At 42.6% G+C, this 24,231-nt stretch overlaps 1 protein-coding gene across 2 annotated transcripts in view; it reads left to right on the top strand.

Moving 5' to 3' along the window:
• Positions 1-8,561: 8,561 nt before the first annotated feature.
• Positions 8,562-24,231, top strand: part of CHD6 (chromodomain helicase DNA binding protein 6) — a 188,755-nt gene continuing 173,085 nt past the window's right edge. Inside the window, exon 1 of one of the 2 annotated variants that reach the window (XM_039479415.2) lies at positions 8,562-8,669. The gene's annotated coding sequence lies outside the window, so the exon portion shown is untranslated. The remainder of the gene's footprint in view (positions 8,670-24,231) is intronic. The other variant, XM_074406545.1, reaches the window with a different exon arrangement.

The raw sequence follows: 24,231 nt of genomic DNA, 5'->3' as shown, positions 1-24,231 counted from the left end.
TTAAGTGGCTTTTTTTCTTTTGTTTTCTTTCTTTCTTTCTTTCTTTTTTTTTTTTTTTTTTTGAGATGGAGTCTCACCACTCTATCACTCAGGCTGGAGTGCAGTGGCACAATCTTGGCTCACTGCAACCTCTGTCTCCCAGGTTCAAGCAATTCTCCTGCCTCAGCATCCCAAGTAGCTAGGATTACAGATATATGCCACCACGCCCAGCTAATTTTTGTATTTTTAGTAGAGACAGGGTTTTACCACATTGGCCAGGCTGGTCTCAAACTCCTAACCTCAGGTGATCCAACTGCCTCGGCCTCCCGAAGTGCTGTGATTACAGGCATGAGCCACTGTGCCCAGCCTGTTAAGTGATTTTCTTAAGATCACTAGTGGTAGAACTGAGATTTGAACCACAACTGTAGGACTTCAAAGCCTGTGGGCTTAACTAGTCTTATTCATCTTTGTTTTGGGGAATGGAGCTTCTGGCTGGAGGATGCCTAGTGGCAGATCCACCCCTACAGTGGAGATACAGAGATTGGACCAGTGTAGTTCCAGAATACTGGCTATTAGCATCATCACCTCAGTTCTAGTTTCAGAAGTCACTTTCCGATCATGACTCCTCTTCCCACAGAGAGAAAACAAGGTCGAGATCTGACAAAACAGGCTGGGATGCTTGGCAGGTACAATTCTCAAGGGAACTAAAAAGTACATTTTTACGACGTTTAATCACAAAATGTTTCAAACATACAGAAAATAATTTAAGAGATGGGCCGGGCGCAGTGACTTATGCCTGCAATCCCAGTGTTTTGGGAGGCCAAGGCAGACGAATTGCTTAAGGCCAGGAGTTTGAGACCAGCCTGGGAAGCTAGCAAGATCCTGTCTCTGAAAAAAAAAAAAAAAAAAAAAAAGGCCGGGCATGGTGGTTTATGCCTGTAATCCTAAGACTTTGGGAGGCTGAGGCAGGAGGATCACTGGGTCAAGAGATGGAAACCATCCTGGCCAACATGGTGAAACCCCGTCTCTATTAAAAATACAAAAATTAGCTGGCCATGGTAGCATGCACCCATAGTCCCAGCTACTCGGGAGGCTGAGGCAAGAGAATCACTTGAACCAGGGAGGCGGAAGTTGCAGTGAGCTGAGATCACGCCACTGCATTCCAGCCTGGGTGACAGAGTAAGACTCCGTCTCAAAAAGAGAAAGAGAGAGAGAGAGAGAGAGATAACTGAAATTTTACCTTTATTGATAGTGAGTTGTGTTTGCTTCACAGTTTTCAAAAACTCTGAGCTATTAAAACACAGAGACTTTAAGCACAAATAGGCCCAAGAGGCTGGGTGCGGTGGCTCATGCCTGTAATCCCAGCACTTTGGGAGGCCTAGGTGGGCAGATCATGAGATCAAGTTATCGAGACCATCCTGGCCATGGTGAAACCCCGTCTCTACTAAAATACAAAAAATTAGCCGGGCGTGGTGGTGTGCACCTGTAGTCCCAGCTACTCAGGAGGCTGAGGCAGGGGAATCGCTTGAATCTGGGATACGGAGGTTGCAGTGAGCTGAGATTGTGCCACTACACTCCAGCCTGGCGAAAGAGCAAGACTGTCTCAAAAAACAAATAGGCCCAAGACAAGCATGCCTATATGTTTGCAAGGGCAGCATTATTGGAAATAAGTATATGGCTTCTTAAGATATTACTTTGAAGGAGGCTGAGGCAGGAGAATTGCCTGAACCCAGGAGGCGGAGGTTGCGGTGAGCCGAGATCGCGCCATTGCACTCCAGCCTGGGTAACAAGAGTGAAACTCTGTCTCAAAAAAAAAAAAAAAAAAAAAAGATATTACTTTGAAAGACAGAAATTACCAGAATGAGTACATTTTCACATACTTCAGATCTCAGCTCAAAGGCAGCTTTCCTGACCTCCCTGACAAAGTCAGATCCTTCTAGCATAATCGCTCACGGTATCTTATACCCACCCTATGGCACTCACCACTGCTGTGATGTTACATTTGTTCGTATGACTACGGGACTAACGCCTTTCTCTTCTATAGACTGCAAGCTCCATGAGGGCTGAGTTTGTGTCAAATTTTATTCACTATTGTATCTTTGGCATCTAGCACAGTACTCATCAGTAACAGGCAGTCAATAAATGTCTTTTCAATAAATGAATTCAATTGTAAATACCAATCTCCTTAAGCATCTACCCAAAAGAAATGAAAACATATGTCCACTCACAGACTTCTACTTGAAGGTTTATAGCAGCATTATTCATAATAGTCCCAATGCGGAAATAATCCAAATGTCCATCATTTGGTAAGTGATAAATAAAAGGGGGCATACGCAGATGATGGAATGCTATTCAAGCTATTTTAAAAAGTACAAACTGACAAAACACTCTACAACACAATGAACCACACAATTATTACATTAAGTGAAATAAGCCAGGCACAAAAGATTACATATTGTAATATTCTGTTTATATGAAATTTCTCAAAAGGGAAAAACTCTTAAGAAGAAAGCAGATCGATGGTTTCTTGGGCCTGGGGGTGGGAGTGGAAATTGACTGCAAGTGGGAACAAGAAACTTCTGAGGGTGACAGAAATGTTCTAAAACTGGATTGTGGTGATGGTTGCACAACTGTATAAATTTACTAAACATCATCAAACTGTATACTTGCAGTAAGCAAATTGTATGGTATGTGAATTATACCACAATAAAGCTGCTAAAAATGTTTAAAAAAAATCAATCTCCTTACTTAGTCATTTTATCCCAATTTAGGTTCTGTGGAACATTATTTCTGTGGGGCATTGTGCCAGAAACTGCTAGTTGAGTCTCTCAACTCTTTAGTGACAGACCCAATTTTTAACTTGGCACACAGAAAAGCAAAACAAAAGACCAGATTTCCTAGCCTCCTTTGCAGCTTGGCATGGTCATATGACCAAGTTCTGGACAATGAGACATAAACAAAAGTGGTGTGTAGTATTTCCAGGAAGGTTGTTCAAGGGACTCAACTCCATTTTTTCCATTTTGCCTTTCCTTTTTCCTTCCAAGGACACGTGGACTGGTGCTCCAACAGCCATTTTGGACCATGAGGTGACCTTGGGAATGAAAGCTAAGTATAATGGATCAAACACATTGATGCTCGAAGGTACCAGAGAGCTGCCATGCCACCCCTGGACAGTCTGCTTCCCAAACTTCTTTTTTGTAAGACAGAAATAAACTTTCTTCTTCTTCTTTTCTGTTGTTTTGTTTTGTTTTGAGACACAGCCTCACTGTTGCCAGGCTGGAGTGCCAGTGGCATGATCTCGGCTTACTGCAACCTCCGCCTCCTGGGTTCAAGCGATTCTCCTGCCTCAGCCTCCAGAATAGCTGGGACTACAGGTATGCACCACCATGCCCAGATATTTTTGTAATTTTAGTAGAGACAAGAGTTTTATCATGTTGACCAGGCTGGTCTTGATCTTTTGATCTCATGATCCACCTGCTTCAACCTCCCAAAGTGCTGGAATTACAGGCGTGAGCCACCAAGCCCGGCCTAAAATTTAATCTTATTATATCATTTTCTCATATTTACGCAGCCAAATTGAGTCCTAAGCGATACCAGTTTTAACAGGTGTTAAATGAAAAGAGGGTTCTGGGGTCAAATAATCTTGAGAATTATTACATTAAGATGTAATAGATTTCCTTAATGCAGGATCTCTCAGAGTTTTTAGTATGTGAATAGGGATCTCCAAGAACCTCCAGGAGGGGCTAGAGTATACTCAACTTCCCAAACTAACTTGCCCCCCAAACCTCTTTTTAGTGGAACACCTTATAGGACAGATAACTTAGGAAGAATGAAATGTTGCTTTAAATTTTTTTTGTATTTTTGACTCTTGCTTTCTAACCCATCCTTTTACAGGTAGCTAGAGAGATATTTGTTAAACATAAACTTGATGATATCACATCCTCGTTTTAAATCCTTAAATGATTCCTGTAACATACATTTCAAACTCCTTCATGTAACATACAAGACTTGGCCAGGTGCTGTGGCTCATGCCTGTAATCCCAGCACTTCGAGAGGCTGAGCTGGGTGGATCGCCTGAGGTTGGGAGTTGGAGACCAGCCTGACCAACATGGAGAAACCCCGTCTCTACTAAAAATACAAAATTAGCTGGGCATGGTGGCACATACCTGCAATTCCAGCTACTCGGGAGGCAGAGGCAGGAGAATTGCTTGAACCTGGGAGGCAGAGGTTGCAATGAGCCAAGATCACACCATTGCACTCCAGCCTGAGCAACAAAACTCCATCTCAAAAAAACAAAACAAAACAAAACAAAACAAAACCAGGACTTTTTGTAATCTGGCCTTGCCTTTTCTCTAGCCTCACCCTAACCATCTCCATGACCCTCTGTAGTGCTGAGAACTAACTCTATTTTCCCTAACCATCTCCACAACCCTCTGCAGTGCTGAGAACTAACTCTATTTTCTCTACCTCTACACATGCTATGCCCTCTTCCTGGAACACTTTCTACTTGCCACCTTGCCTGGCATTCTACTCTGATCTTTAAGACCAGGCTCAGGTATCAGCTCATTCACTCTTATCCATACTTTAAGAAATGCCGGCCGGGCACGGTGGCTCAAGCCTGTAATCCCAGCACTTTGGGAGGCCGAGGCAGGTGGATCACGAGGTCAAGAGATCGAGACCATCCTGGTCACCATGGTGAAACCCCATCTCTACTGAAAATACAAAAAACTAGCTGGGCGTGGTGGCGTGTGCCTGTAATCCCAGCTACTCAGGAGGCTGAGGCAGGAGAATTGCCCGAGCCCAGGAGGCGGAGGTTGCGATGAGCCGAGATCGCACCATTGCACTCCAGCCTGGGTAACAAGAGCGAAACTCCATCTCAAAAAAAAAAAAAAAAAAAAAAAAGAAATGCCTACTGTGTGCCACACATTGCAATTGTGCTTGAGTTACAAACACAGTCCCTGCCCTGGAGTGACATGGAATCAAATGAAGTTAGACAAGTACTGTATCAGACAGGGTATGCTAATGGCTGTAACAGACAACCTTCACATTTCAGTGACTTGACATTGTGACATTTTATTTCTTGCTTACAGCACAATCCACCATTTTCTGGGACCTCTGAGTCCTCCATTCGATATTTTTGCATCTGGCCAGGAATGAGGAAAGGAAAAGTTTTGAAGATCACACGGGAGTTTTTAGGGGATGTCCAGAAATGGGATACACCTACCACTTCTGTCCAGATTTCATTACCCAGAACTCAGTCACATGGGCCTACCTGATTACTGAGAAATGTAGTTTTGCTATGAGCCTAGGAGGAAAATGAAATGGGCTGATGAAAATGGTTTTTTTTTTTTCTTGCTACAGATACATTAACAAGAACAATAAAGAAGCTCATGGCCTAATAAAGGAAACAGACAAGTTAACAGAGGCATGAAAGCAAAAGAGAACATAGACAGGTGGGATGCAACTCTTCCTTTCTGAAGTTCTAGAACTGCTAGAAATCTGTCTGTGACTCCCTTCAGAGCTCCTAAGGATTGCTTTTCTGGGCCCTTTGGAAATGGGGCACATTATATGGTACAAAAATTTGTGCATCACTGGCATCGCCCTCGTAGCATCAATCAACGTTCATTCCAGCAGCTGCTGTGGCATCAAGCTCTGCGTGGGCACCATCTGACTTCACACAGCTGCACCCTGACAGTGCTTTGCCTCGTGGTCCTGCCACGTGCCTCTTGCCAGGTTCCCTGTTGACACTGAGTGTTGGGACACTGCAGAAGCCCACTCGGCGCCTATGCGTGAACAACTGCTGTGAGTCTTTATCCAATGAGATGAGCGGATGGATAGATTTCCTTCCCTTCCCCCTCCCATAGGCTATTCTGAGACTCATTCTACATGGCTTCTTGGAGGATAATCCCTTGAGCAGAAGCAATCAAACATACTTAGGCCAGATTAATAACCATCTTGATATTGGCCCTTCCTTCCTCCCTACTTTATTCCTTTTGCTTCACTTCTGCCCTATAGAATCAGGCTCTGCTTCTGGAGACGCAGGCCAAGACACCGCCATGAATGGGTATAGCTAAAAGCAACTTAGCTGTCTCTGTTCCCCTTTTCCCTCCAGTTCCCCCTCACTGGTTTCTGCTGAAGTACCTTGGGTCAGACTCCACTAACTCCTCTCAGTTCTGTAGACCTGACTCTCATTGGATAAGGTCAAGTCTGCCACCTCTCCTAAATGTAGTTCCCAGGCTGTAGCTTTGCTTGTACCTGTCCCACTCATTTGTGAATCAGGCATATACTCCTATTGATTTCTTTTTTGGTGACTCAATATTGTGTCTTTGTGTATATCTAACTTCTTATGTGCTACCGACTTTTCTCAATGTTTAAGAACAGCAATTACTGACAAGTCTACCTTTTGTCTCCCTCCTGCTCCCACACCTCCCCAGGCTGCCTCTTGCATTGGTACATGTATGCTGCTCTGTCTAGAGTCCCACCTCATTTATGTTATTTCAATTCTTGTAGGCAAGAGACTTTATTATGCAAAGGGAAGACCATTTGACTCCCACATAGGACCCATCAAATCTATCTCTGATATAATTCTGCACCCAGCCTCTTTCAAGACCTGAAAGCACATAGACCTGAGTCCCATGGGCACAGCTGAGAGGTTTGGAACCCTTGATTCTGGTGTCTGAGCAGGAGAGGCTGTGGCTACCAGCTGCCTGGTCCTGCCTCAGGTTCAATTTCAGCTCCTGAAGCAGCTGGTTCAGAAGATCAAGCAAGCTGTCCCCAAGAGACAGCAGCAGGGCGGCAGCCCTCAGTATTCTCACTCGTTAGCAGCTTGGCAAAATTGGATATCCTAAGGATCTATGCATAACTCTCTTATCTCATCCTCAACTAGACTGTAAGCTCCTTGAGGGCAAAAATGTGATTTGTCTTGTTTAATGCTGCATCCCTTGTGTCTAGAACAATACCTGGAACATAGTTGGTGCCTAATAAATAACTGTGTAAAGGTGGAAGAAAGACGAGGAAAGAAAGACCATGAGACATCTTGGCCAGCCTTGAGTCAAATGACAGAAATGCACACAGATGAGAGAGATGGGCAGCAGGGGGCTTCTGCCTCTGTTTTCAAGCTGGGGAAATCTCTTGTGTCTGCCAAGAAGTGAAGCGTGTTACTCAGAAGAGAGTTAGGGCCACAGGCTGAAAGCCGTCAGAAAACAGGGATTTCAAAGAAGCTAAAAATATTCTCTCTCTGGGGGGTACAGCAAGGCTCTGCTAAATCATTATCGTTGCCCCTGACACAGTCAAAATGTGCTTATCCTAAATGTATCCCACGAGCTGCTCTTAGAATCATCAGACTCAGATAATTTCTGCTTTAATTGAGGAAGAATGAGCCTGTACCGTCAGAATCCAATCAGTTTCGAGGAGAGCAGGTGACTGCCAAGGTCAGGGTGGGAGAGGGCAGTAATGGGATGCCATAAAGAGTATTCAGTCATGCAAGGCAAACTCTCCATTACTCCTTTCTTAATTTAGGAATTTCCTAATTCCTAAACTCTGGTCTAATTCACCTCCTTCTTCCATGTATTTTCTTTACAGCATTTATCACTACCTACCCCTTGTACTTAGTCTTTCGCCTATTCCATGAAAGCAAGGGCTTTGTCTTGTTGACCGCAGTATTCCCTGTTTTATATTAGTGTCTGGAATTTAGTAGGCACTCAAAGATTAGCTGCCAACGAACGAATTCGAGAGTGTAACAATTAGTTGAATCTCTGCCAAATACTGGGCCCTGTCCTTGAAGATGTTGCAAGGATGGTAGGGGCGACAGGCCAGAAAGTAAATGCACCATAGCTCGACACCTGATTTCACGGAGATCTATCCAAGGCGCTGCAGGATCCCCGGGGCTGGAAAACTCCCGGGTGTGCGGGGCCTTGGGAAGAAGCCCGTCAGGAGCCAGGAGTGCGAGGGAGCCGGGCTGAGCGGCAGGAGACGCGGCTGGAGGTTGCTCCTCGGTTCGCTCGGCCACTCAGCATCTTCTTTTCATGACCTGCGGGTCCCTCGCCTCTCCCTGCATCTTGCTTGCGTGACCTCGGCCCCAGCGGAACCCCTGTGTTGTGGGACCCCCCGCCACATCCTCTTCCACCCCCGGAGACGCCAGCCCCGGGTCTTCCAGATCGGTAGCCCGCTACCTGAGAGACCTCCACCTGCGCGCTGAACCCCCGCGGGCGGCCGCGCGCGCGCGCATCCCTGGTCCCCGCCCCCTGCCTGCGAACTGCGACGTGCGGGACCCGGGACCCCGCCCCGCCCCCTCGGCCCGCTGGACCCCGGCCCCGCCCCGCCCCCGTGGCCCCGCCGCTAGTCCCGGGGGGGCGGGGCCGCGCGCAGCGGCGTCTCCAAGGCGGGGGGGGGCGCAAGGCAGGGGGCGGGGCGGTCTCAGCGCCGGCCAATCAACGGCGCGATCACATCCATGCAAATACGAGCACAATGGAGCTAGCCCATCACTCGCCCCTGCAAGCAAGCTTGAAATGGGCTTCTGCCTGAGCGGCAGCAGGGATGACCAATGGCTCCGTGTTTTGGACCGGCGAAGCCCAATGGTGCAGCAGGGAAGGCGGGCCCGAGCTGGGTTAGGGTGTCCTTGCAGGGTGTCTGAGCTAAACTTCACCAAATAATAGCTGTTTGTATTTTGGCTGCTGCAGGAGCCATTTTAGGTAAGTTCTTCTCTTAACTTTTTATTTTCCTCCCTGGCCTTGGCGGACCGGACTTGTCCGCGGGTCCTCGGCCCCGCCCCGCCGGCCGGGCTAGGGTGCCCCTTTGAATGGAGCCGGGATGAGGGGCTGCGGCGGCGCCGAGGCCCGGCCGGACTGGGGTCCGAGCGGGGCTGGCGGGCGAGCGGCCTGGCGGAGGGCAGGCGGCGGCCTGCGGCCTGGAAGAGGGTCGGCCTCTGCCGCGCCCGGCTCCTGCTCTCGCTCCAGCTTTCGCTGTGGCCGGGCGGCCGTCCTTGGGAGTGCGCTGCTGCGGGCCGCACGCAGGGGCGGGGGTCCGGGAGAGACCCCGGCCGCGGGCCTGGCGGGCGGGGGCGGGGCGTGCGGAGGCCCCCTCGGGGCGTGCGCGGTGGGACCCCCGGGCCCGGCGACGCTGGGGCGGGGCGGGGGTGACCGCTATTCCCGCCGCCGCCCCCGCAGAGAAGTTGCTCTATTCGCGTCCTGCGTCTGTTTGCAGGGGTGGAGGAGGGTGGGCTGGTGCCAGGCTGCTGCTCCGGGAGGGGGCGGGGGCCCTGGCGCGGCCACGGATCGCGCACCCCCTCCGCCCCCTTCTTACGCACTAGCGCGCACTCGCCCCGAAAATTGGAGCCCTGGAGGGGTCCCGCAACCTAGCTGCCAAGTTTTGAGCATTATTAGATTGCATGTTTGAGCTTTAAAAAAAAAAAAAAATCTGTCCTCTTCGGGGTATTTATTTTCTTCGCTGTTGAGAAGTAACGGAGTCCGTTGCCCACATTTCCAGGGACCTGCCTGTCGGATGTGCAGAGGGTTGGCAGCTACTCGGATTTTTTTTAAAAGGCGTTATTAGGAAATCCCCTCACTAGTGAGATAACTGAAATTCGAGTTTGTTTGCAGCTTCAGTTTTATTTGATACAATTAAAAATGCATAAGCAGGCACTTCATATTTGTGTACCTAAAGTATTCCTAGTTCCAGTTATGACTAATGTGACTGTGGTTTCAGTCGTGTGGGATCTAATAAGGCAGTATAATTCAATTTTGAGCTTGCAGGCCCCTGTTCTCCAAATTAGGGTTTATGGATAATCTGGCCAAGGTTTCTCATGAATCCTTGGTATCTCTGAGCAGCTCTCTGGGTCTGTGTGTGTGCCTTATTTCTCACCCCTTGAAAACTCTTCGTTTGTGGTAGCAGATCCGCGAAACTGAAAATACACATTTTAAATATTTACAGTTTTCAAGATGTCTGAAATACTGCCTGAGATTTTATTATTGTTTCCCAGATGGTATATAACTGTACCATCCCAGTGGGCCCCAAATTTCGATGTGCTTTATGGAAATATGTTCGTGGTGTTTTCGGGAAAAAAACCCAGGCAGACCACTGTGTTTTGCTCCCTAGGCTGATGTGAACTATGTGACTTACTGGGGGTCTGTCCCATTTATTTCATAGCACAGTAGAGTTTGACTGTAAGCCAAATTGGAAAATCACGTTGGCATCCTCAGAGAGAGTTTTTGTGAACTTTGTGGCTCTCTGGCAACAGAAAGAAGATTTGAGATCTGTGTATGATAAAATGATTAGGCATGAATCCTCAAGTAACATGGTTTATGCCAAGCAGAGCAGGTGGTTTCATATAAGCAATGCATCATTATAACCAAAGGCCTTGGGAAAATGCGGAGTGTTAAGATTATTAATTTTGGAGTTCTTTTCTGTTCCAGGGCAGATTTCATAGATGAATTATAAGTTCTTCTGAATTTAAACTTTTTCTTGATGAATGGGCGACTAAAAGCTAGCTTGCACACACCTTTCCACACCTTTTTGTTAGCTTTGGAGTCTCTCTAGTAGTAACCAGACTACAGTACTGTTCTTGGTGTAGTCTGGCCGTGGGCGAAGTAAATCTAGACCTGTTGTGAAATTGAGTTGTGTCTCTGTGTGGATCACAATCTCCCTGGAGTCACGTTTTTTTATTCTGCAGTTATTTCTTTGCTTTTCACATTTAGCTCTTGTTATATTTAATAGCACTGCCTACTCTTTCAATATGATCACTTTCACAACTTTTAAATATTCTATGTCTTTATAATTTGTATAATTTATTATTCCTGTAGTTGGAAGTTCTCTGAACTCATCAGTGTATTACTTAAGGCAAACCACACAAGACATTGAAAGACAAGTTAGAAGTAAAGTGGGAGAAATATACTAACTGCTGCATTTCTGGAAGATCCTTTGTTACGTTTTTGTATTTATTGATTTTTGTATAACTATTTCAAATACCAAAGAAAACCTGAAGAAGAATCATATCTCATTAGAAACCACATCTTATTTGTGATATTGCTGTAACATTGCAGAAAACCTGTCAGAAACAACAGGCGGCCCTTGGGCTACTTTGTCTTGGAGAGCTCCTTGGTTTATAAAAGTTTCGGAGAAATGTTTTGGTTTTCTTCGAAGTATGGCTTTGCCCCAAGCAGAGTTTGTGGTTATGTCTTCCTGTGTTGTACCATGAGGTTCCACAACGTCAGGCTTGATTCTCCCTGTAGGTGCCTATGTTTTTCACCTCTCATGGAAAGACTTTAACTGGTAATTACTAAATGAGATCACTCATGGACCACCCATGTTCTAAATCTCTTAAGAAGTTTAGAGATTCAAAGATTCTACCTGCAAAAATATCTTTGGTACAGGAATGGCAATGACAGTATATCCATATCAACTGAGGAGGCCGCACTCTCCCTCCCTCCTTCCCCTTTCCCCCTCTCCTTCCCCTTTCCCAGCCTGGTATAACAAGGCTTGAAATAGTTTTGTTTTTAATACATATTTAGTGATTCTCTTATATTTCATTGCTCATGCAAAACTTTAGTTTAATTCAAGTGAAAGGTGTGGTGAATTCCATAGGATTGCCTGTCTGTACCAGATTATTATATTGAAAACTCTTTGAAATACGTAAAATGATAGCCAGAGCTTAGATACCTGTTGCCTAGAGTGTGTGTGTGTGTATGTAATTTTTTTTTTTTTTTTTTGCAATGGAATGCGACATACTTGTGAGGGGAGCAGAAAGAACTGGCATTGATTGAATACCTGGTATTTGTCCAGTACTCAGCTAGATACTGGGCTACAGAGATGAGAAAAATACCTTTGCTTTCATAGCCAATTCATGAGGTTGGGCTGCGGCTGAGAGAAATGAAGTAACTTATTAAAGGCCATAAAGCTAGTCAATGATAGAGCTAGAATTTGAACCCAGATCGTCAGTGTCCAAGACATGTCCTTTTCACCAAGAGTTCTCTCTAAAGGTTTCTTTAAAAGCTCAAGTGTGCTGTTGTATTTTAGTGGTATGGTGTTAGGTTAGTTAACTAACACACCTTCCCTAAGTTATTCTACATATGCATCCATTTTTACTTTTCCATTTCAAGAATTTGTCACTGAAGAGGAGTGTTGGAATACAGCGAGGATACCCTTTTCCCCCTTTGTCTCCATGGAGTAGGAGTGGTCTTCCTGGGGCAGTTTGGAGTTCAGGTGTACCCTGGTACAGTAATAACCATGAAGTGCAGAGGGAGAATGCAGTCACTTTTTCCTTGCCAAAATGTTCTTTTCTTTGGTTCATGTTGTGGAGGCGTTGATACCCTCATGAGAAATTCTGTTACTTCCATAAAAGTCCTGAAGGTAGTAAAATTGAGTTATTTTAAAATATCCGTGCTTGTCCCTGTTCCTGAACTAAATCATCAGCATAAAATCCAAAGAAAAATGTTTTATTTTTGCCTATAGTACCTGTATTTGTTAGTTTTTACAGTCAGCAAATAGTAATTCTGTACATTCTCTTACATTATTCATTATGTTGTTTGCCATCACTGTTCTATTTTGCAACCTTTAGAATTTGTAATGGGTGTATATGTTATAACTTAAATAGCTCTTCTTTTGAAGAATCAGGATTTTTATTTTTAAATTGATGAATGTTTTTTCTTTATAGTCATAATGAAGGACTTACAAATTTTAGCAAGGAACAAACCTGAGTTTTCAACGGACTCCCATAGTGCTTTTGTTAGCTATTTCAAAAGAACTTAATATACTATTTGAACATTTCAGGACACTAGGAAGTAGAATTGTGAGATAACTTAAGGACAGGAATCCAAACATACATAGAAAGTGATGGATACATCTTTGAATTTTCTAAATAAGTAAAGGGAGATTTCCATTTTTTTAAACCCATTTATTTATTTATTTTTGTGACAGAGTCTTACTCTGTCACCCAGGCTGGAGTACAGTGGCATAATCTCAACTCATTGCAACTTCCACCTCCCAGGTTCAAGAGATTCTTCTGCCTCGGCCTCCTGAGTAGCTGGGATTACAGGCATATGCCACCATGCCAGGCTAATTTTTGTATTTTTTAAGTAGAGATAGGGTTTCACCATCTTGGCCAGGCTGGTCCCAAACTCCTGACCTTGTGATCCGCAGGCCTTGGCCTCCCAAAGTGCTGGGATTAGAAGCGTGAGCCACCGCTCCCAGCCTTTTTACCCCTTTATTAAGGATACTTTTAAGGGATAGTCACTGATCTCATTTCATGGATCAAATATGTCATTCTTTATCAAGTAGCTAAATTTTTAATATATTTTGGATTTTCTTATATGCTATGTGACCAAGATATTTTGTTTTTGGATTTTTTTTTTTTTTTAATTCTAAGATTGTCTTTATGTAAAAGCCTGGCTTCAGATTAAAAGTTCCAGCTACTGCGTTAACAGAGATCTTTGGTTCCTACCTAGTTAGGTTTACGCTTTTTTATCTTGCAGTTTGCGGACCCCTAGGGAGTCTTAGGCTGGTGTGTGAACGTCCCAAAATAGTACGCAGACTTTTGTTTACATCTGCATATTTTATAGGCAGACAGTCCATTGCTTTTTATGATTTTCAAACGGATCTGTGACTCTTGTACCCCTACCCCCATATCTTTCCACCAGCATACAAAAAAATACTAAGGGTCATTAATTTAGGTAATTCTAGAACAACTGCTTTGTATGAACAAAATCTTCTGCCTGGATGCTGTCTTCTTTGGACCTTTTTTGTCCTTTAGCAAGTTCTGCGGTCTCACCCTTGATCAGTTGGCCTGGGTCTGGGGAAGAAATGCATCCCTCTGGCAGCATCTAGGCATTCCCTGCCGTTATCTCCCGAATTCTTCCCTCCCTGTGATCACATAGAAGTTGTTCCTTGCCCTTGCCGCCTGATAGAGTTAAAGTTTGAAATGGGAGTCATGGGCCTCTTAGAGGGTTCTCGGCCTCTCATTTTCACCCATCTGCCTCTGCAGATGGGACCAGAGGGGTGGTCATGGCAAATGTGCCTGACATTTTCTTGCTTTGAATACTATTTCCTACTAATTCTGCTGTTGTTTCATTCAGTGTTAGGAGGAAAAGGGTTTTTCTTTCTTACATTGAAGAAGAATAATTAAAAGACTCCCTCCATTTTTATATTCCCCAGACTTTTATGAAATGCTTTGCAACTTCCATTAGTGCTAATTTTTAGTGGAGTTCTTCCTTAAAATAATGTGTAGTTGAACATAAAAGCTTATTTTTAGACTGCTAAAAATTTTGCAGAGAACATGCATGTTCTCTGTAACCAGGTGTAACTATATAAAAAAGTATTTCATATTAAAGTTAACAGAACCTTATTATTTACATAATAAGTCAAGCAAATTGCTAAAACAATATTAAAATAACAAAAAAATTCTAAGAATAATGCTAGAAAGTGGTGAAACTTAAGTTACTCTGGAGATTTTTTTTTATCAGGCCAGACCGGAAGCTGAATAGAAGAAGAATCAGTTTATTTCATTTAATAAGAGATAATAATAATTAGATTAGGGAAAAATATCTAAGCTTTAGGCAGATAGTGAAGGGCATTGACTTCTTTAAGAAAATTGTTTGGTTTATTCCTTAAGTGTATATGAATGAAGAAATATACCTGAACTCTACTTTGGGTCCAAGAAAAACCATCAGTACTCTAAGAAACACTTTGAAGGATTTTGTCTGGTAAGCTAATTTTAGATCATAGATTTTATTTACAGAAAGAATTTTACATAATTTAACACAGAGATTTTATTATTGCTCGTTGTATATTTTGGGCTTAGCAATTCTTGCACTATTGGCAGTCTAAATTCAACTATGGGCTTGCATGAAAAAGTTAAGCCATCATTATTGATCATCTGGTAGAATCAGATCACGTTGTCAGTGTTGACACCATTAGATTGCTTCTTTAAGCAAACCTGGTATGATATCACTTAAGGGATTTAGGGGTATTTTGCTTAATGGAATTAACAGTTTTGCCTCAAGTTGTAAAAATGCATTGAGGAAACGATAGAGGATATGAAAGAGGTCATTAATGACCAGCTCCAGAAAGATAATTGTAAAAATATAAAACAAGATCTTGTGGATTAGGCTACTGAACGTAATCTATAGATTCCTGCAGGTCTGCATACCTGTCTGACAAGGTGAGTACAGAACTTGCAAAGAAGCATGCAGATGCTTTTATAGCAGATGGTTAGAAAAATGGTTTGTCTGTTAAACTTAGTAATAAAAAATATTAGTTTATAATTGTAGTCCTTTTTAATGTATTTTTTTTCCTGGAAATTCATTTTTTGGTGTTTCATGAAAGTCTTGGTCATAGATTAGGAAAGAGCAAAAACAAAACCTAGTTCTTTACCATAGAGAGCACTAATCAAAGTGTGGGGAAACTTCACCATTATCTGGGAGCATGTTAGAAATGCAAGTTTTGCTGGACACTGTGGCCCACGCCTGTAATCTCAGCACTTTGGGAGGCCAAGGCGGGTGGGTCATCTGAGGTCATGACTTCAAGACCAGCCTGGCCAACATGGTGAAACCCCATCTCTACTAAAAATACAAAAATTAGCTGGGTGTGTGCCTGTAATCCCAGCTACTTGGGAGGCTGAGGTATGAGAATCGCTTGAACTTGGGAGATGGAGGTTGCAGTGAACTGAGATCACACCATTGCACTCCAGCCTGGGCTACGTAGTGAGACTGTGTCTCGAAAAAAAAAAAAATTCAAGTTTTGGGGCCCCATTCCAGACCTACTGAAACAGACCACCTGAGGTACCCAGGAATCTGTGAACAAGCTGTGCTGATGATTTTGTGCACATCATAGTTTGAGAAACGTTCTAGATCAGCACTGTTCAGCAGAACCTTCCATTATTATGATGGAAATCTTCACTATCTGCATGGGAACTATTAGCCACTTATGGTTTTCAAAGCCTTAAGATGTGGCTAGTATGACTGAGGATGAGAATTTTACATTTTATTTAATATTAGCAGGAATTTAAATAGCCACACATGGCCATTGGTACCAGCATTGGACAGCACAGCTCTGGGCCCATTAGCATACTACCCTCTTTGAAGCAAAGGTAGATTTTTTTTCTGTGTCTGTAAAGGAAAATATAATAGGAAACAAGATTGTCCTTTAACCTAAAATGACTCTGAGCAAGCTGTATAATTACATTTGACAGTTATTTACCTATTTATATTTTCCTATTTATTTTTATCTAAAAGTTGATTTGAATGTTCAGAAAATAGTAAGATCAGAGAAAATTTAGATGTGTCTTGTAAGGGTTTACAAACAGCAAGGTAGCTGTTCCAGTGAGGCCTATGACCCTTCCTGTCTGTGACTAACATGCATGATGTCTTTCAACATGACTTTTGAAGCTTTTTTCTTTTATACTAAGATTTAAGATAGGCAGCTTTTAAGTATAACACTGTAGTTCTCCTGTTCTCAATAAAAACTACTGTCTATAGGGGTTCCCATTACTTTAGACCAGTAATGGATATTTTTACCATACAAAGTATTTCGGGTTTATTGCTCAATTAACTTTATAAAGGGAATCTTGTTTTTTTAGTAACATTTACCAAGCCTTCCTTGAAAGACTTAAGTCTTATCCTCTGCCTCGTTTCCAATATATTTAAAAATTGATTTGTTAATAGAAGCAATTTCTTTGGTTCATTCGGAGTTACATATACTTCTCCATCTCCTCTCTCCATCTATTTGTAAATGAGGAATAAAGTTTTAAACTCCTAAAAATCAATGATAAGATTGATTACTATATTGACTAGGATCTATTGCAAAATTGGAAATTATGTTGTGATTGACAAGTAGAAGGAAATTACTGTAGAAGTAAACACAGGCCAGGCACCAGTGTCTCACCCCTGTAATCCCAACACTTTGGGAGTCCAGAGGTGGGTGGATCGCTTGATGTCAGGAGTTCAAGACCAGCCTGGCCAATATGGTGAAAACGCGACTCTGCCTAAAATACAAAAATTAGCCAGGCATGGTGACAGACTCTGTAATCCCAGCAACTTGGGAGGCTGAGGCAGGAGAATCGCTTGAACCCAGGAGGTGGAGGTTGCAGGGAGCCAGAGTCGAGCCACTGCCCTCTAGGATTGGTGACAGAGCAAGACTCGAATATCTCAAAAAAAAAAAGTAAACACAAATCCACATGTATAATTTTAGCTTTAAAAATGCTGTCCAGCCATAACAAAGTGAGTCTAATCATACAGCAGTTTTATTAGATATACTTACTAGGTTTTAGGTTTTCAAGCAGGAAATTGTTAGTCATTTAGGCATGACTCTCTCTTGAAGCATGAGAGACAGTAACGGGTGTCCCATGTGGTTTTTAGACTCATAGAACATTAGAATTGAAAGGTTCCTTAAAAATCATGATAGGGCCGGGCGCGGTGGCACAAGCCTGTAATCCCAGCACTTTGGGAGGCCGAGGCGGGTGGATCACGAGGTCGAGAGATCGAGACCATCCTGGTCAACATGGTGAAACCCCGTCTCTACTAAAAGTGCAAAAAATTAGCTGGGCATGGTGGCACGTTCCTGTAATCCCAGCTGCTCAGGAGGCTGAGGCAGGAGAATTGCCTGAGCCCAGGAGGTGGAGGTTGCGGTGAGCCGAGATCGCGCCATTGCACTCCAGCCTGGGTAACAAGGGCGAAACTCCGTCTCAAAAAAAAAAAAAAAATCATGATAGGGCTGTCAATATAGCAAAATTTATAATGCAGCATTGTCTGTTTTGTTTATAGCGTGAGTTAATGCCGTATTGTCCCTCGTTAGTGTTCATTACAGATCACCACTGTTTTCTCATTAATTCTGTTGTAAGGATGGTGTATACTCACAAAACAGTGAGTAGTGGTAGGTTGTCTGGGCGGGTGCTTCTGTTTGACACAGTGTCACTGATTATGGGGCTTAACATTTTGTAACTTGCTGCTTTGGGCTTTTTTTCTGACTTTCTTCAAAGAATGTTAAGTTCTAGATCTCTGGTCATATATTTTTGTTTGTTTGTTTGTTTTATAGAAACTGGGTCTCGTATGTTGCCCAGGCTAGACTCATGGGCTCAATTGATCCTCCTGCCTCAGCCTCCTGAGTAGCTGGGACTACAGACATGCCACTGCGCCCCGCTCTCTGGGCATATATTTGAATTATTGCTGTAGGATTTTAAAGAATTGGAAAGCTCAGTGTGTTGGAATTTAGATCTGATAGTTTGACAGATCTGAAGCTTAAAAGGTTTGGAGATTCCTTGCTTCAGGTTTGTTCCCATTACTGCCACTGGGTCCTTGGAATGCTGTATGAGATGTTACTAAAAGATTGTGATTTCATAAGCTACACACAAAATAACCATACTCTGTCCATTTTTATCTGCACTTTGCATCTGCAGCATTTCATGTAGCAGAGCTCTCCCTGCGTGTTCTTGACTATGTTGCATGTTTACTCTTGAACTAAGCTTTGTTGTTATGAGTGTGGTTGTGGCAGATTTAAGCGTTATCAGGTCTTACACAGGTCAGCATCATTACTAGAGACTCTGAAAGCAAAGCTTCTTTCTGGTTTCTTGGGATTCCAGAAGAATAGAGTTAGAAGGTACTTCTGAAGACATCTATGCATTTTCATTATGCATAATGGAGTGGGGTCCTGGTCATGTAAATATTTGTGAAGTCACAGAACTGATCTGTGACCAAGGCTTGATTAGAATTCAATTCTCATTTTGCTATATAGGACTTTTCCCTTAACTTCCAAGGGTTAGGGTCCTGAAAACCCACATGGGAGCATTTCCCTTAAGAATTTAGGGGGAAAGTGTGAGACAGGTGTGCTCTGAGCTTAGGCGTGAAAGTGTGAAAGCCTCCATAATTTTTTTAATGTTCTCTAAAATAATAAAGATAATGAACTGTTACATGTCTTAAATTAGTAAGAATGGGTATTTTAATAGCTCTTGTTTACTAAAAACATTTTGGCATGTCCCTCTCATATCATGGTAAAATGCTTTCTTGTACTATTTTGGTAAATCTTATTTACTATTTTTTGCTTAATGGAAACTTTTTGGCATGTCCCTCCCTTATATCATGGTAAAATGCTTGTAAATTAACCTTTGCTTTATTTGTAAATAATGTGCATAAGATTTTTTTCATGTATGTTTATTTAGCTATTCAGTGTTATGACTTAGAGTTATTAGGATAGATTTTTTTTTTCCCCTGGATCCCTCAATAATCATGATAATAATAGCTGTCAATCACTGAGTGCTTACTGTGTGCCAGGTATGGTGCTAGACTCTTTCATGGTGTGGTCATTAGCACTTTTCACCAGTATTCTGGTTCTCTTTCTTAAGGACACATGGCAGGGTTGCCTTCTCTCTTATACCTTGAAATTGGGCATGGTTGTGTAACTTGCTTTGGATATTGACATTTCAGTGGAAGTGATGTGTGTCCTTTGTAGGCAGATACCTTTTCTTTTGAAAGAAATATGTAATGGTTGCATAGGGTAAGCAAGTAAACCTTTGCTTTAAAGCCCTGAGCTTTTTAATTGAGTTTTCTTTTCCCCGCTGTGGAATGGTCTATGTTTGTACTGTTTCCCATGCTCATCTTTTTCTGCCACTCCCTACTGGCTCATCTAGATATTTTCCTTCCTTAAGACTTGAGAGCAAGACCCTTGTCTTCCTGGAGGCTTCCTTTTCCATATCAGCCTGAAGCTGTCTTCCCCACAGCACTTCTTGAGTTAGATTTTCCCTCTATAACTAATTTGGCGTTTCATATTGAATTGCCTTTGTCTTTTGTTGTATTGTTATTCATTTATCCATAGGTATGTGATGCCCATTTATTTAGTAAACAGTTAATTGAACATTCATTGTGTTTCAGTCATTCATATGCCTTGGGAACTTGATAAATGCATGTGGCCTCTCCCTTTTTGGAATGTACTTTGTGTTGGAAGAGACAGAAAGGTAAACCGCCACTACAAGCATCATAATCAATGTCAGATTAGAGTTATGTCCAAATTTTGTTAAGACTCAAGAAGAGGGATCTACCATTAAGCCGGGAAAGTTTTGAAACTCCCAGGCTTTCGAAAGGAAGTATCTTTTAAACTGGCACTTGAAAATTGATTCAGAGTTTGATAGTCAGAGACTGAGATTAGTGTTCATGAGTTTGGAGAGCCTTTTATGCGTAAGAAATATCTTGCCAGGGGCAAAGAGGCAAATGGTAAGTTCATTATGGCTGGAGTATGCCGGAGAGCTGTGGAGTACTGGTAGGTGAGGGGCTGGAGGAGCAGTAGGTTGGAGATGTTGAGAAAGGCTTCGAAGATCATAGTCAGTTGTTTGGATTTGTGTTGGCAGTGAGGAGTCATCAGGGGTTTTAATGCAGGAGAGTGACTTGTGCTGTACACTCAGGCATCAGAGGTTGGTTCCCAGCAGTGGTACTCAAACTTAGTTGTGTATAAGAATCACCTGAAGAGCTTATAAAAATACCAGCACCCAGGCTACACACAGTAAAATCAAATTCTCTGAAGGAAAGACCCAGATACTGGATTTTTGGTAATTTCCCAGGGGATTCCAGTGTGTATCTGAGTTTGAGAACTACTCTTTAGGAGGGGCCTGATGGAGTAATGAATGCAGAGGCTACTGCAGTGGCCTGGCTAGGAGGTGAGTCTTTGGATTGAGGTTTTAGGAGCTGGGGCAAGGTGAGACAGTCAACCATTATTCTTTTCTGTCAGTATTCTAAATGTTTGTGTTTTCTGACAAAATTGCAAGGCCCCTTCTTTGCACCTTGAATTCCTCATAGAGATTTGCACATAGTAGGTTCTCAAAAACGATTTGCCTTCATTAAAGTCAGTTTTTCTTTGGTCAAGTATTCATACTTGAGTACTTTGGACATTTTAATATCACTTATTTCCTGTCTGTTGTTAAATAGAATCAAATAGAATCTTTAGGAATGAGAGTGGATAGAGGTGAATTTCTTTTTTTTTTTTTTCTTTTTAGATGGAGTCTCACTCTTGTAGCCCAGGGTGGGCTACAAGATCATGTAGTGGCACAATCTCGGCTCACTGCAACCTCTGTCTCCTGGGTTCAAGCGATTCTCCTGCCTCAGCTTCCCTAGTAGCTGGGATTACAGGCGCCTGCCACCACGCCTGGCTAATTTTTTGTATTTTTAGTAGAGACTAGGTTTCACCATGTTGGCCAGCTGGTCTTGAACTCCTGACCACAGGTGATCTGCCTGCCTTGGCTTCCCAAAGTGCTGGGATTACAGGCGTGAGTCACCGCACCTGGCCGAAATTTTTTTTTGTCAATTTTACTGTCCAATAGTTCTGATTAAAGTCAAAATTCACTAGTTAAAACAATGAGTCTTACACAGTAAGTCTTGCGTATGGTTTATCCATGCTGTTTCTCTATATTAGCACAAATAAGTAAATTTGCCATTAACCCTTGGCATTTGTTTAAACTCCTTAGTACTGATACACCCTTTAAAATAAAAGGGTACTTTTATTTTACTTTTAAGATAAAGTATCCAACAACATATGGAAGGTTTATCTTAAAAATAACACCTGACTTCTGTTAATTTATGTAATAACTCAGGAACTCAGTGTGATATAGAGGCAGACTTGGTTTGTGCACTTGAAATTCAGTTTCTCTTTGGCAAATAAATTCATTTATTTGTGAATGGGGATAGTATTAAAGAATGTTTTGAGGCATTTTTGAGTCAACTTTTTGTTCTCCATTGTAACGGCGGGGAGTTGGAACCTGTAGAAATCAAAAACATTTTTTATATTTAAAGGATTTATACTACCTCATGTTGTATCTTGAAAAGTATCAAACCTACAGACAGGTGTGAGAACAGTACCATAAACACCCGTCTCCCATTTACCCAGAACCATTTGTTAATAACATTTTGCCAAATTTGCTTTATAACTTTATGACACTATATATGTGCTTTTATTTATTATTATTTTTTTTTTGGCAATACCAGCTCAGAGGTATTTGGAGACACTGTAATACTTCACACTTAAATACATATTTATCCTAAGGAAAAAGATATTCTCTTATATAGAATAATCACAGTGTAATTATATCACTCAGGAAACTTGACGTAAAACCCAGTATGGAGTCCTTTGTAAAATTTTCCCTTGAAAATGTTACTTGTAGCCTCCTCACCTGACCTGCCCTGACTCCCATTAGGATCCAGTCAAGGATCCTGCACTGTATTATGTTGTATTCCTGCATTGTATTATGTTGTCATGTGCCTGTACCTTTCTGTATCAATTAGTTTGGTCTGATAGTCTGAAGATTCAGCTTCCTGAGCCTTCTTCGCTGCTTACCTTTTTCTGTGCTCCCCACCACAGGTGGGGAATTGGCCTTCTTAGAGAAGATGGGTGGCAGAGTTCTAAAGTGGAACCTCACATCCAGTGCAGACTTCTTTGTTCCCATCTTCCTCAGACTCAGAGAGGCTTTATCTGGACAGTTGTTTTCCGTTTTAGGATTAAGGGCATTTGAGCCACCTACATGCTTAGTTAAGAAAATGTGATGGTGTTAATGAGACTTTAGGAAATGATTTTCATAGCCAACTCTAGACATCTGCAACGTTAAGAGTCAGGAGTCTTCTGCTATTTCTTGAGGACCACTCACTGATTTTCATGACTGGTCATTATATAGTTCCTGGGGTTTTAATTTTTTAAAAAACTATTAAGGACTCCTCTAATCTTTAAATATTCCTCAGTCATATGTTATTGGTCTTTTGCCCTTCCAGTTTTATACTCCTTCCTAGGCAGGCTATTCTTTCTTGTTGTTTCAACTTTTGATGACTCTGAATTCTATTTTTCCATCCCCACCCTCTCCTGTGATCCAAACCTTTATTTCCAGCCACTCAATCAGCAGCTCCACCTGCCTGTCCCAGTGCAAAACGGAACTCAGCATCTTTTTGTGTAAACCTGAGCACTGGTTGGATTGTTAAGCCTGGGATGAGAATGAGATATTTAACCAGGGGCCTAGGAACATGAAGATCATGTTCTTTACCAGCCCTTGTTCTCACACACACACACACACACACACACACACACACACGGTAATAGGTGAACCCAGGGTAAGGCCTTGCTAACTATGTCATTTCCAGCTGGGTGTAGAATCTTGGGAGTTGGGCCTCATGAAATGAATTCTTTTAATTCAGTGTTTCTCTCAACCTTAATGCCTTGAAATGAAGCATGCCCAAGAGTCTGCTAGCTCTCCTTGCATAAGGAATTTATCTTAGGCTCACTCTTGACTGCTGAAACTAAAGTTTTGTAATCTTGTGACCATAACTCACAGTGATAAAAACACTATATCGTGCGTAGTGTATACACAAATGTATGTATGTATGCATTGTTAAATCAAAGTTGTTTTTTTTTTTTATGAGATGGAGTCTCACTCCGTTGCCCAGGCTGGGATGCAGTGGTGCGATTTGGCTCACTGCAACCTCTGCCTCCCAGGTTCAAAGGATTTTCCTGCTTCAGCCTCCTGAGTAGCTGGGACTACAGGCATTCACCACCTACCCAGCTAATTTTTATATTTTTAGTTGAGATGGGATTTCACCATGTTGGCCAGGCTGGTCTTGAACTCCTGACTTCAAGTGATTCACCCACCTTGGCCTCCTAAAGTGCTGCAATTACAGGCGTGAGCTACGATGCCTGGCATAATTCGAAGATTTTAATACTCAGTATTTACTCTCACCACTTGTGATGCACTCGATTTTCTGTTCTCTAATCTTTTAAAAATGGTTTTGGTCAGGCACAGTGGCTCATGCCTGTAATCCTAGCACTTTGGGAGACTGAGGCAGGCAGATCGCCTGAGCCCAGGAGTTAGAGACCAGCCTGGTCAACATAGTGAGACTCTATCTACAAAAAAAATTTTTTAATTAGCCAGATGTGGTGGCGTGCACCTGTAGACCCTGCTACTTGAGAGACAAGGTAGGAGGATTGCCAATGATCATGCCACTGTACTCCAGCTTGGGCAATAGAGTGAGACCGTATCTCCAAAAAAAAAAAATGTTTTGTTGAAATATAATTTACATGCCATAAATTGTCCTTTTAAAATTCTGTATTTTTTTAATCCAAAAATAAATGCTGGTGGTGACCCACTGACTTGTAAAAGCGTGACCGTGGGAGGAGCAGTGCAGAGGCACAGCTGGTCTAGACACTGTCCACCAAGGAGGCAAGAAAGGCAGGCCAGCACCCAGTCTTGAACCACCGTGCTCACTGCAGTCTCTGGACTGTGTTTCGTTAAACACCCTTAAACGTGAACAA

The sequence above is a fragment of the Saimiri boliviensis genome, chromosome 9 (genome assembly GCF_048565385.1).
Source record: "Saimiri boliviensis isolate mSaiBol1 chromosome 9, mSaiBol1.pri, whole genome shotgun sequence".
NCBI lineage: Eukaryota > Metazoa > Chordata > Mammalia > Primates > Cebidae > Saimiri > Saimiri boliviensis.
The sequence above is the reverse complement of the archived record's forward strand: the minus strand, read 5'-3'. Positions and strand labels throughout refer to the sequence as shown.